Source organism: Phyllobates terribilis, unplaced genomic scaffold (assembly GCF_046119375.1).
Source record: "Phyllobates terribilis strain yellow unplaced genomic scaffold, ASM4611937v1 Scaffold_14__1_contigs__length_39327217, whole genome shotgun sequence".
Classification (NCBI taxonomy): Eukaryota; Metazoa; Chordata; class Amphibia; order Anura; family Dendrobatidae; genus Phyllobates; species Phyllobates terribilis.
The window spans coordinates 30,637,086-30,652,542 of NW_027362774.1; positions in this window are offsets into that span (position 1 = coordinate 30,637,086).

Below are 15,457 nucleotides of genomic sequence, written 5' to 3' on the forward strand. Positions count from 1 at the left end.
ATGCACACGCCCGGGCTGACTGGCGTGTTCATGTTTTAGTGATTCCACTGTGCCATGAACCGGAGAGTGCCTGGAGGGGCGTAACTAAGTATCAACCCGATCCGACCAAGGTCGCACGACGGCTACGACGCCGTGCACCAGGGAGGAACCGAGAAGAGGGACCAGGTGCTACTCCAGGACAGACCCCGGACACGGCTGTTGACCCACACCGGGGAATACAGAAACAGGCAGGTTAGGCTGGCACACAGACAGGTGGGTATTGGCAGGCACGGCTGGTATGCAGACAGGTGGGCACTGGCAGGCACGGCTGGAGTGCAGATAGGAGGATACTGGCAGGCACGGCTGGTATGCAGACAGGAGGGTACTGACAAGTACGGCTGGCGTGCAGACGGGGAGGTACTAGCAGGTTGGAGCACAGGCTGGATAGGGTCCAGTACAGACTGGGATTCAGGAACAGAACCGCAGATGCGGTAGACAAGCAGAGCAGACAGGAACCGCCGGAGCGGTGAGCAAGGCAGAGCAGACAGGAACCGCCGGAGCGGTGAGCAAGGCAGAGCAGACAGGAACCGCCGGAGCGGTGAGCAAGGCAGAGCAGACAGAAACCGCCGGAGCGGTGAGCAAGGCAGAGCAGGGAGAAACCGCCGGAGCGGTGAGCAAGGCAGAGGGGGCAGAAACCGCCGGAACGGTGAGCAAGGCAGAGGGGGCAGAAACCGCCGGAGCGGTGAGCAAGGCAGAGGGGGCAGAAACCGCCGGAGCGGTGAGCAAGGCAGAGCGGGCAGGAACCGCCGGAGCGGTGAGCAAGGCAGAGCAGACAGGAACCGCCGGAGCGGTGAGCAAGGCAGAGCAGACAGGAACCGCCGGAGCGGTGAGCAAGGCAGAGCAGACAGGAACCGCCGGAGCGGTGAGCAAGGCAGAGCAGACAGGAACCGCCGGAGCGGTGAGCAAGGCAGAGCAGACAGGAACCGCCGGAGCGGTGAGCAAGGCAGAGCAGACAGGAACCGCCGGAGCGGTGAGCAAGGCAGAGCAGACAGGAACCGCCGGAGCGGTGAGCAAGGCAGAGCAGACAGGAACCGCCGGAGCGGTGAGCAAGGCAGAGCAGACAGGAACCGCCGGAGCGGTGAGCAAGGCAGAGCAGACAGGAACCGCCGGAGCGGTGAGCAAGGCAGAGCAGACAGGAACCGCCGGAGCGGTGAGCAAGGCAGAGCAGACAGGAACCGCCGGAGCGGTGAGCAAGGCAGAGCGGGCAGAAACCGCCAGAGCGGTGAGCAAGGCAGAGCGGGCAGAAACCGCCAGAGCGGTGAGTAAGGCAGAGCGGGCAGGAACCGCCGGAGCGGTGAGCAAGGCAGAGGGGGCAGGAACCGCCGGAGCGGTGAGCAAGGCAGAGCGGGCAGGAACCGCCGGAGCGGTGAGCAAGGCAGAGCGGGCAGGAACCGCCGGAGCGGTGAGCAAGGCAGAGCGGGCAGGAACCGCCGGAGCGGTGAGCAAGGCAGAGCAGAGATAAACCGCCGGAGCGGTGAGCAAGGCAGAGCAGAGGGGACAGGGCTCTGTTCACACGGAACAGACTGGAAGGGAATGGCAGAACCAGATACACACAAGATACTTGCAATAAAGTAGCGAGTGGACTCTAAACTCACAAATGGAAGTACAGCGACAACGAGTAGGAGTTAGGTGCGGGTTCAGACTCTGCAGAAAGAGGGAAGGTATGGACATAGAGAAAAACAGGTAACAGGCTAGGAGAGTGTTCAGACAGGAACTGACACTGCAGCGAGATACAGGAGCGAGTCTGGGTATGCGGCCCCCGGAAGGCGGGACGAACAGGCTAGGAGCGTGTTCAGACTGGCCTGGAAATACAGCCTCCAGGAAGGCGGACAGACAGGCAAGAAAACACAGATAACAGATCTAGGTATGCGACCCCTAGAAGGCAGGACGAACAGGCTAGGAGCGTGTTCAGACAGGCCTGGAAATAGAGCCTCCAGGAAGGCGGACAGGCAGGAGAAACAGAACAGGACCTGGCACATTCAGAGTCAAGGAGCACACTGAATGATAGAGTTGCTCAGGCATCAGCTTCCAGGTGGCGCTGGTTTAAATATCCAGTGACCGACAGCAATAGGCTGAGGATGCATTAGGGGTGTGCCCACAGCAGCTACAAGAAACAGGAAGTAACCGGGCCGCCGCCCTAAGCAGTCAGAACAGAGACAAACAGACAGCATAAATAGAAGCCAGGCTAGCAGACTGGACTGATGATCAAGTTTGCGATCTTGCATAGTGAGAGATGGTGCACCATGCAAGCCCGCCACCAGGTATGTTACACTTACCACTTGTTCCACTGCCAATAATTCCTTAACATTAGAGGAGAACATCTTCCCGTCCCTTGTTCAAACTCCCTGGATTACTTCTCCACCTAGATGGGCCCCTGCCCCGTGGGACTCGCATCTGTTATGTCGGATTTACCACCCAGGGTACCCGCACCTAGACAGGTTCTGACTTTCCAGCCACCACCGAAGGGATTGTGTCGAGCGAGGGGATAATGTCATTCTACCCTCTAGATGCCCCTTTAGGACTGATTCGTTATACCGTACATCCCACTGCAGAGCCCCAGAATGGAACTCTGCCCATAAAACTGCCAGGGGGGCTCCTATAGCTTCCTTCACCTGGTATTGAATCTTTTTAATTTTTGAGACCGGGAGGCAAGATTCTTGCATTTCTGAATCAAGTATGAGTCAGAGAAATTGCTGGACTTTCATGGGCACTAGTCTGGATTTCTGCAGATTCAATAACCAACCTAGGTTCCCCAAGGTGGACATTACTTCTTCCAAGTCTTTACATTAGTGGAAGGAGTTCCCTACTATCAGGAAATCATCCAGATAAGATAAGAACATCTTTCTCAGAGATGGGCCATAGCTTCAGCCACTACCTTAGTGAACACTAGGTGCTATATCTAGTCACAGGGGAGGAAAACCCCTTTCCTCTTTCTGCCTCTGGGACTTCCAGCAGGACGGATTTCTGGATCAAGTCCCGGACTTCCGACTGCTGTTTCGAGGAGGAACCGGAAGAGTCCATAAATGTCTCCTGAGGGAGTGACCGAAATTCCAACCTCAGACCTGATTTCACCAGGCCATGGATCCAGCTACTAGGCTGCATCTCACTAAATTAGAATATCATCAAAAAGTTAATTTATTTCAGTTCTTCAATACAAAAAGTGACACTCCTATATTATATAGAGTCATTACACGCAGAGGGATCCATTATATAGAGTCATTACACGCAGAGGGATCCATTATATAGAGTCATTACACGCAGAGGGATCCATTATATAGAGTAATTACACGCAGAGGGATCCATTATATAGAGTCATTACACGCAGAGGGATCCATTATATAGAGTCATTACACGCAGAGGGATCTATTATATAGAGTCATTACACGCAGAGGGATCTATTATATAGAGTCATTACACACAGAGGGATCTATTATATAGAGTCATTACACACAGAGGGATCTATTATATAGAGTCATTACACGCAGATGGACCTATTATATAGAGTCATTACACACAGAGGGATCTATTATATATAGAGTCATTACACACAGAGGGATCTATTATATAGTCATTACACGCAGAGGGATCTATTATATAGAGTCATTACACGCAGAGGGATCTATTATATAGAGTCATTACACACAGAGGGATCTATTATATAGAGTCACTACACACAGAGGGATCTATTATATAGAGTCATGTCAGGCAAAATGTATTTTTGGTCCTAGCTTTAAAAAAATGAGAGCTGTCTCAAATTTCCACCCCCCTGTCCATTTGTAAGACATAGAACTGCAGTGCTTGCCCCCACCCTAAGAATTTTTATTACGGTTGTAAACCCTCAGCGCAGAGCAGCTTCTAGTTCAAAATAGTTATTCCTTCCAAAATTCCCATTGTTTAAAAGTTTGTACAGTTAATGTAGAATTTAAAAACGCACATGACTGTCACAAACACAGGGACCACATTTTTGGAATGCTCACCGGTTTCCCATTATAATAGTATATCTTGCATAACTGAGAAACGACCGGGAACTGGGATAATGATTCTGAGCTTCTGAGCATCATAGAGATGTCATGTTTAATATCCATCTGTATGAAAATTAGTGACGGCCAACATGATGTCTCCATCTTGGATGTGGGACCCCCCACACCAAGATATGGAATATGAAGGATGATTAGGTCTTGTGCAACAGGGCGGGCTCACAAAGCCGAGCCCCCCTTGTGAGGTAAATAATGGGTGTCTCCTAATCGTTTGGCCCCTTTAGTAAAAACCAGAACGGCCATTTTCCAAGTCATTCCAACCAGGGACGTCAGACGCATGCCCTACATTCTGCGTAAAGGAAGCACATCTACTTTCCGGGGAGCCGTACCCCCCACAGAATCTGAGACCATCACCACGTGGCACAGGTTTTGCTATTACTTATCCATTTTATTTTAATAACTGTTAATGTATATATGTAAATTGTCTCTTTTATAATATCTTGTATATCTTTTGTAAACACTGCCCACTTTCGGGAGTAAATCATTATTATTTTCCAGTTTCGTTCTTCTTGTCCTATGTCGAGCAAACACGTTCCTCACCCGCTAAGTCACGTTACCTAACGGGTACCCAATCCACCTGTTAAGCGATCGGTGGTGGCAGTATACCAGTATTTATGTGATATTGTGGTTTGAGGGTGGCTGGTCGGAGGTATATATACATTCCTGGAAGGAACTGGTGGTATATATACGTTCTGTCACATCACGTGCCACAATAGTCGACATAAATTAGAGCAGCTGCACCCGTGCTTATCCTCGGTCAATACCGTGTGTGACCAGCAGGATAAGGGGGCGCCAGAGAGCTGCAAGGTCTGACCCAAAAGTGGGTGTTGTTTCATGACAAATTGGTGGCAAGCGTTGGGATCATAGGACATTAGTGATCTGGTTTGAGCAATCCTTCCTCTCACTAAAAACTTGCACAATAGTTTTGGAAGATCGAACTCAGTGTTTATTAGATCTGGGACATTACTGTATGTGTAGCAGTTGCCCCTACCCTTCTCTTGTTTTTCTGTCCTATCTTTTATTTGGCAATAATGGCTACACGTGGAGAGCCCTGGTATCACCAGCAGACGAAGGACACTATCACTGCTCTCTGTGAGCTGAGGCAGATTGACCCCACGGGCAAAACCAAGGTCCAAATGATTGCGGAACTGTTACAAGATGCTGCAGAGCCCGTCCGACAGCAGAGCCCTGATGAAGGGGCGGCCAGCCAAGGCCCGGATGGCGCTGCTGCAGGGGTCCCACCTGTGATTGCCAGCCATACCCGCAACCAGGGTAGTGTGGACCCCCACCTACAGATGGCCTTGGAGCAGCTCGCCGCAGACGATCGTGATGGAATACTGCAGCTGATCCTGAGATTCCAGGAGCGAGCAGAGCAACAGGCCCAAGCGGAGCGACAAGCCCAAGCTGACCGAGAGGCTGCTGATCGACAAGCCCAAGCTGACCGAGAGGCTGCTGATCGACAACACCAGCTGGAGCTAGCCCGGATTCAGAAGGAGTCGCCCTCTACGCAGACCCGTGAGTCCAACAGTGCCAGCAGCTATAAACCTCGTCCTGAGCACTTCCCTGTGATGGAAAAGGATGGGGACTTGGACACCTTTCTGCGAGGCTTTGAAAAGGCCTGCAGGCAGTATCAGCTGCCAACAGACGAGTGGGCAAAATATTTAACCCCAGGACTCCGAGGAAAAGCTTTGGAGGTGTTTGCTTCCCTCTCTCGAGAGCAAGATGGAGACTATGAGGCCGTCAAGCAGGCCCTGATAAAAAAGTACCAGCTGACTGCTGAGGTTTACCGAAAAAAGTTCAGAGCCCTCCAACGTGGACCGCACGACAGTTACAGCGATGTGGTGCATGGGCTCCGAACCAACTTTGAGCAGTGGATCCAAGGACTGTCAGCGACCACCTTTGAGCAGCTAAAGGACCTGATGGTGAAAGACCAGTTCCTGCATCTGTGTCCGACCGAGGTACGGCAGTTCGTGATGGATCGGGAGCCACCAGATGCCAATAAAGCAGCGCAGATCGCAGACGCCTACGAGGCCAACCGGAGACCAGAGGTGCGGAAGCCGGTCGTCACCAGCTGGAAAGGGGGTAAGCCGTCAACCACCATCCCTGCCCCTGCCAGCCGACCCTCCGGAGGTCTTTTTCCCGTTACCAATGCCCGGCCTGCATCTGATGCCCGCAGGTGTTATTTCTGCAACCAGACTGTTCATCTCAGCGCCACTTGCCCAGAGAAGCAGAGGAAGAACCCCCCATCCAAGGCCCCAGGGCCTAAGGCATCAGTTCTTTTGGTGGGTGGGCCGGTTGGGAGGGCCTGTGGAAACTTGCAGTCTGTCAGGGTGGGGAACACTCACTATAGGCCTCAAGGACACTGCGGCCGAACGAACCCTCATCCGACCCGAACTGGTGTCCGCTGAAGAGCTTGTTCCGGGAAAGACCCTGACTGTCATCGGGATTGGGGGTGTCCGATGCCCCTTGCCCGGGTTTTTATTGATTGGGGTGCGTGGAGTGGGGTGAAGGAAGTGGGAATATCTGCAAACCTACCTGCAAATGTTTTGTTGGGAACTGATTTGGGGAGGATGTTTGCTTATTATGTCCCTGACCCCCCTCCCAGATCTGATACGGTTGGTAAGGTTAATGCTAATAATGGGAATGTCAATGCTTTACATGATAATGATGATGATGATTTGGAAGGTACAGGAGAACTCAGCCATGTCACTCTGCGGGGAGATATTGCTGAGGATCCCCTAGCAGGAGCAAAGGTCAGTGCCAAGGGTAATGGGGAGAGGCACGAGGACCATGAAGCAGGTGGTGCTGTGCCAGTGACCAGTGTCACAACAGATGGTGACCTGGCTGATGGTAGCTGCCCCATACGTAGCACTGTGCCTGAGGCAACGGAGGAGGATGGGGAAGTAGTTCTCATGGCCTCGCAGGCTAATGAGACTTTGTTATTCCCCGGGGAGACGGCCTATATAGCCACTGTTACCCGCAGTCAGAGTGCCCAGAACGCAAGTAACGCCCTGCCTTCTGGACCCTCCTCGGACAGAGGAATAACAGAATCAGGTATGGACCCAGAGCCGGTCCCAGAGGGTCCCAGTGAGGACGTGGCCTTAACCTCACTTCTGGCTTCCTCCAGCCAGGAGTTTCAGGCAGCTCTGCACTCAGATGCTAGCCTAGAGACGTTAAGGAGCCTCTCTGAGAAGCCCACCTCCGAGTCGGATAAGGAGAGGGTATTTTGGGACCAAGGGAGGTTGTACCGGGAGACCGTTCCCTGTACACCCCAACAGGAGTGGCTGAGGGAAAGACAGCTGGTCGTCCCCTACCAATTCAGGGATGAGTTGTTGCGGATCGCCCATGAAATTCCACTCGCTGGACACTTGGGGGTCAACAAAACCAAGGCCTGGCTGTCTCATCACTTTTATTGGCCCACAATGGGGACGGATGTGGTGAACTACTGTCGCTCCTGTACCACGTGTCAAAGAGTGGGAAAGTCAGGGCCGGCTCCCAAAGCCCCCCTGATCTCTTTGCCAGTGATAGAGGAGCCTTTCCAGAGGATTGCTGTGGACTTTGTGGGACCACTGGCCATACCCAGCAGCTCTGGAAAACGTTTCATCCTTACCGTGGTAGACTATGCTACCCGGTATCCGGAGGCAGTAGCCCTGTCCTCAATTAGGGCGGATAAGGTGGCGGACGCCCTCTTGGCCATCTTTTCGCGAGTAGGATTTCCCAGGGAGATGCTTACCGACTAGGGGACCCAGTTCATGTCACGCTTAATGGAGGCCCTATGTAAGAAAATGCAGGTGCAGCATTTGGTATCGAGCGCGTATCCTCCCCAAACCAATGGTTTGTGTGAGCGATTCAACGGTACCCTCAAACTGATGTTAAAATTGCTGGTTGAAACCCAGGGTCGCGACTGGGAGCGTTACCTCCCACACCTGCTATTTGCTTACAGAGAGGTTCCACGGGCCTCGACGGGGTTCTCCCCCTTTGAGCTCCTGTATGGCAGGCGTGACCGAGGACCCCTTGGGTTGATAAGGGAATTCTGGGAAGAAGAGCCGAGATCCCCAGGAGTGTCCATCGTGGAGTATGTCATGCGCTTCCGTGACAAGATGCAGACCTTGACGCAGTTGGTGCATGACAACATGGCGCAAGCCCAGGCTGACCAGAAGCATTGGTACGACCAGAATGCCCGAGAACGGACCTACCAGGTGGGTCAGAAGGTGTGGGTGCTGGTCCCCGTACCAAAAGACAAGCTTCTGGCGGCCTGGGAAGGCCCGTACGTCATTCACCAACAGCTCAACCCGGTCACCTACGTGATCACACTTGACCACGAGCGGGGTAGGCGGAAGGCGTTTCACGTTAATATGATGAAGGCTCATCAAGAACGTGGAACCTGCGTCCTACCGGTCTGCAACCTGCCCGAGGATGGGGAGGATGACCCCCTCTTGGACATGCTTGCCCAAGCTAAGGCCAGCGGGTCCCTAGAGGATGTAGAGATAAGCGCCTTGCTATCCGCAGACCAGAGGTCTCAGCTGCGAGCAGTGCTGAAACCCTTCCAAGCAGTGTTCACCAACATGCCTGACAGGACTGAGGCGGCGGTCCATGAAGTGGACACCGGGAATCATGCCCCACTCCGGCGGACAGCCTATCGAATCTCCGACGAGGTGCAGCATGTCATGCGCCAGGAGGTCGAGGAGATGCTGAAGCAGGGGGTGATTAAGCGGTCCAAGAGCGCGTGGGCCTCACCTGTAGTCCTGGTGCCAAAGAAGGACCGGACCACCCGGTTCTGTGTGGACTACAGGGGGCTCAACTCTATCACAGCCTCTGATGCACAACCAATGCCACGCATTGAGGAGCTGCTGGAGCGGTTAGCCAGTGCGAGCTATCTCTCCATTATGGATTTGAGTCGGGGATATTGGCAGATTCCCTTGAGCCCTGGGGCCCAGGAGAAGTCCGCCTTTATCACCCCCGTATGAATCCACGATCATGCCTTTCGGCATGGAAAATGCCCCTGCCACGTTCCAGCGAATTGTCAACCACCTGCTCCAGGGACTGGAGAGGTACTCAGTGGCGTACCTGGATGACATTGCCATCTTCAGTCTCACCTGGGAGGATCACCTCGAGGATCTTCAGCAGGTGCTCGGGAGCATTCACCAGGCAGGCTTGACCATTAAGCCAGGAAAGTGCCAGATGGGCATGAACGAGGTCCACTACCTGGGGCACCGGGTAGGTGGGGGTACTCTGAAGCCAGAGCCTGGGAAAGTGGACGCTATCGTGTCCTGGCCCACCCCGAGGACCAAGAAGCAGGTGCAGTCCTTCTTGGGCACAGCAGGGTACTATAGATGCTTTGTACAAGACTATAGTAGCCTTGCGAAGCCCTTGACAGACCTCACCAGGAGGAGCCTACCCCATTCAGTCAAATGGACAGATGAATGCGAGGTGGCCTTTAGGGCTTTGAAGACTGCCTTGAGCAGATCTCCTGTGCTAAAGGCGGTCGACGGCACACGGCCCCTCTTCGTACAGACCGACGCCAGTGAGTTTGGCCTCGGTGCTGTACTCAGCCAGGTCAACTCGGGGAACCAAGAACACCCCGTGTTGTACCTAAGTCGGAAACTGCTGCCGAGGGAAGTGGCCTATTCCACCATAGAGAAGGAGTACCTGGCCATTGTATGGGCCCTCAACCATTTACAGCCTTACTTGTACGGGCGCCCCTTCACTGTCGTGACTGACCACAACCCCCTGAGTTAGCTGCACACCATGTCCGGTGCCAACGGAAGGTTGTTACGCTGGAGCCTCACCCTCCAGCAGTACGACTTTACCGTCCAACACCGCAAAGGCAGCGAGCATGGCAATGCCGATGGGTTGTCCCGGCGAGGGGAGCCTCCAGACATACGCTTGGAGGAGTACCAGAAGGTCCTACCTCTATAGCGCAGTCTAAAAGGGGAGGTGTCTGGCAAAATTTATTTTTGGTCCTAGTTTTAAAAAATGAGAGCTGTCTCAAATTTCCACCCCCCCTGTCCATTTGTAAGACATAGAACTGCAGTGCTTGCCCCCACCCTAAGAATTTTTATTACCGCCGTAAACCATCAGCGTAGAGCAGCGTCTAGTTTAAACTGGTCTCTCCCTCCAATTCTATTGTTTAGCTGGACAAACGTTTAATGTCAATTTTAATAACGCACAGGACTGTCACTAACCCAGGGACCACATTTTTGGAATGCGCACCTTTTTCCCATTATAACAGTATATCTTGCATAACTGAGAAACGACCGGGAACTGGGATAATGGATTCTGAGCATCATAGAGATGTCATGTTTAATATCCATCTGCATGAAAATTAGTGACGGCCAACATGATGTCTCCATCTTGGATGTGGGACCCCCCCACACCAAGATATGGAATATGAAGGATGATTAGGTCTTGTGCAGCAGGGCGGGCTCACAAAGCCGAGCCCCCCTTGTGAGGTAAATAATGGGTGTCTCCTAATCGTTTGGCCCCTTTAGTAAAAACCAGAACGGCCATTTTCCAAGTCATTCCAACCAGGGACGTCAGACGCATGCCTTACATGCTGCGTGAAGGAATCACATCTACTTTCCGGGGAGCCGTCCCCCCCACAGAATCTGAGACCATCACCTCGTGGCGCAGGTTTTGCTATTACTTATCCCTTTTATTTTAATAACTGTTTAATGCATATATGTAAATAGTCTCTTTTATAATATCTTGTATATATTTTGCAAACACTGCCCCCCTTTCGGGAGTAAATCATTATTTACCAGTTTCGTTCTTCTTGTCCTATGTCGAGCAAACACGTTCCTCACCCGCTAATTCACGTTACCTAACGGGTACCCGATCCACCTGTTAAGCGATTGGTGGTGGCAGTATACCAGTATTTATGTGATATTGTGGTTTGAGGGTGGCTGGACGGAGGTATATATACGTTCCTGGAAGGAACTGGTGGTATATATACACGTCCTGTCACATCACGTGCCGCAATAGTCAACATAAATTAGAGCAGCTGCGCCCGTGCTTATCCTCGGTCAATACCGTGTGTGACAAGCAGGATAAGGGGGCGCCAGAGAGCTGCAAGGTCTGACCCAAAAGTGGGTGATGTTTCATGACAATTACACACAGAGGGATCTATTATATAGAGTCATTACACACAGAGCGGTCTATTATATAGAGTCATTACACACAGAGGGATCTATTATATAGAGTCATTACACGCAGAGGGATCTATTATATAGAGTCATTACACGCAGAGGGATCTATTTAGAGTCATTACACAGAGGGATCTATTATATAGAGTCATTACACACAGAGCGATCTATTATATAGAGTCATTACACACAGAGCGATCTATTATATAGAGTCATTACACACAGAGCGATTATATAGAGCCATTACACGCAGAGGGATCTATTATATAGAGCCATTACACGCAGAGGGATCTATTATATAGAGTCATTACACGCAGAGGGATCTATTATATAGAGTCATTACACGCAGAGGGATCTATTATATAGAGTCATTACACGCAGAGCGATCTATTATATAGAATCATTACACACAGGGGGATCTATTATATAGAGTCACTACACACAGGGGGATCTATTATATAGAGTCACTACACACAGGGGGATCTATTATACAGAGTCATTACACGCAGAGGGATCTATTATATAGAGTCATTACACACAGAGTGATCTATTATATAGAGTCATTACACACAGAGTGATCTATTATATAGAGTCATTACACACAGAGCGATCTATTATATAGAGTCATTACACACAGAGCGATCTATTATATAGAGTCATTACACGCAGAGCGATCTATTATATAGAGTCATTACACACAGAGCGATCTATTATATAGAGTCATTACACGCAGAGCGATCTATTATATAGAGTCATTACACGCAGAGGGATCTATTATATAGAGTCATTACACGCAGAGTGATCCATTATATAGTCATTACACGCAGAGGGATCTATTATATAGAGTCATTACACACAGAGTGATCTATTATATGGTCATTACACGCAGAGGGATCTATTATATAGAGTCATTACACACAGAGGGATCTATTATATAGAGTCATTACACACAGAGTGATCTATTATAGAGTCATTACACAGAGTGATCTATTATATAGTCATTACACACAGAGTGATCTATTATATAGAGTCATTACACACAGAGTGATCTATTATATAGAGTCATTACACACAGAGTGATCTATTATATAGTCATTACACACAGAGTGATCTATTATATAGAGTCATTACACACAGAGTGATCTATTATATAGTCATTACACGCAGAGGGATCTATTATATAGAGTCATTACACGCAGAGGGATCTATTATATAGAGTCATTACACGCAGAGGGATCTATTATATAGAGTCATTACACGCAGAGGGATCTATTATATAGAGTCATTACACACAGAGCGATCTATTATATAGAGTCATTACACGCAGAGGGATCTATTATATAGAGTCATTACACACAGAGTGATCTATTATATAGTCATTACACGCAGAGGGATCTATTATATAGAGTCATTACACACAGAGTGATCTATTATATAGTCATTACACACAGTGATCTATTATATAGAGTCATTACACACAGAGTGATCTATTATATGGTCATTACACACAGAGGGATCTATTATATAGAGTCATTACACACAGAGGGATCTATTATATAGAGTCATTACACACAGAGGGATCTATTATATAGAGTCATTACACGCAGAGGGATCTATTATATAGAGTCATTACACGCAGAGGGATCTATTATATAGTCATTACACACAGTGATCTATTCTATAGTCATTACACACAGAGTGATCTATTATATAGTCATTACACACACAGGGATCTATTATATAGAGTCATTACACACACAGGGATCTATTATATAGAGTCATTACACACAGAGCGATCTATTATGAGTCGTTACACACAGAGGGATCTATTATATAGAGTCATTACACACAGAGGGATCTATTATATAGAGTCGTTACACACAGAGGGATCTATTATATAGAGTCATTACACACAGAGGGATCTATTATATAGAGTCATTACACACAGAGCGATCTATTATATAGAGTCATTACACGCAGAGGGATCTATTATATAGAGTCATTACACACAGAGGGATCTATTATATAGAGTCATTACACACAGAGCGATCTATTATATAGAGTCATTACACACAGAGGGATCTATTATATAGAGTCATTACACACAGAGTGATCTATTATATAGAGTGATTACACGCAGAGGGATATATTATATAGAGTCATTACACACAGAGGGATCTATTATATAGAGTCATTACACACAGAGCGATCTATTATATAGAGTCATTACACGCAGAGGGATCTATTATATAGGTCATTACACACAGAGGGATCTATTATATAGAGTCATTACACACAGAGGGATCTATTATATAGAGTCATTACACACAGAGCGATCTATTATATAGAGTCATTACACGCAGAGGGATCTATTATATAGAGTCATTACACACAGAGGGATCTATTATATAGAGTCATTACACACAGAGCGATCTATTATATAGAGTCATTACACACAGAGGGATCTATTATATAGAGTCATTACACACAGAGTGATCTATTATATAGAGTGATTACACGCAGAGGGATCTATTATATAGAGTGATTACACACAGAGGGATCTATTATATAGAGTCATTACACACAGAGCGATCTATTATATAGAGTCATTACACGCAGAGGGATCTATTATATAGAGTCATTACACACAGAGTGATCTATTATATAGTCATTACACAGAGTGATCTATTATATAGAGTCATTACACACAGAGTGATCTATTATATGGTCATTACACACAGAGGGATCTATTATATAGAGTCATTACACACAGAGGGATCTATTATATAGAGTCATTACACACAGAGGGATCTATTATATAGAGTCATTACACACAGAGGGATCTATTATATAGAGTCATTACACACAGAGGGATCTATTATATAGAGTCATTACACACAGAGGGATCTATTATATAGTCATTACACACAGAGGGATCTATTATATAGAGTCATTACACACAGAGGGATCTATTATATAGGTTGGTATTGACACTGAAGGAAGCCCTTTCTTAGCGTCCCCCCGCCTTCGAGTATTTCATCCATAGCCGGACTGAAGAGATACTCTCCTTCACAAGGGATGGAACATGGCCTTGCTCTGGCTTGGATGTCTCCTGGCCAACCCTTTATCCATAAGGCTCGACGAGCAGCATTAGACCGGGGGGCCGACCTTGCTGCCAATCTCACCGAGTCTGCTGATGCATCGGCCAGGAAGGCTGCTGCACCCTGTATTAGAGGAATGGTGGACAGGATTTCCATCCTTGCCACCTTATCCTTTAACGGAGATTCCAGCTGTTGTAGGCAGATCATCAGGGATCTAGATGTGCATGCTGCTGCGGCCGCTGGTTTTAAGGCTCCCAGATTCCTTTGAGGAAGGCATCCACCATCTTATCAAGCGGGTCTCTCAATGGCCCCGTGTCATCAAAGGGCAGAGAGGATCTTCTGGAGGCCTTAGTTATGGCTGCGTCCAGCTTAGGGGCTTTGTCCCAAGAAGATGATGATTCTTCGAAGGGGTACTTTCTCTTAAACGAAGGTGGAAGGGGGAGCCCTTTCTCTCTGGCCTCTTCCACTCCTTCTGTACTAACCCCTGGATTTTATCATTCAAGGGAAAGCACCTTTTCTTCTTTTGGTCCAGACCCCTAAGCATTAAATCTTGGGACAGATTTCTCCGTCCTTGTGTCCACAAGGCCCATTGTGGAACTGACCGCTCTGACCAGTGCATCCATTTCATTCAAAGGAAAACATTGGCGACCAGAGTCTCTATCCATGGATGATGCCAACCGGGAGAGATCCTCTGAGCTAACCATCAGATACAGGGGAGCCGCCCGTTACAGCGGAGTCCTCCTGGTCCCGCATCCCCTTGGCTTCTTTTTCCTTGAGAGGGCTTTGTTAATTTCAGTTTTAATAAGGGACTTTAACCCTGAAGAGAAGTTAGGGGGTCTCCTCTGCTACTGTCTGGTCAATGTATGACTGATGGAGCCTTTTGGGGCAAGAATCTGGCAAAGGGATTTACCCAAGACACATTCCTTGTATTTAGATTTAGAAACGCACTTCTTCCCCTGAAAATATAGGAAGAAAGGGACTCTATTACCAAGTGAACGTTCACGAAGATCACTTACCCTGTACTTGATCGGTACAGGCATAGACGAAGGACCTCTATCAGCCGGGGGGGTCCTCCCTAGAGGCTGCAGATTCGTCCCGTCTACTGGAGCTGCATTGGCTTTACCTACTCCCAGAT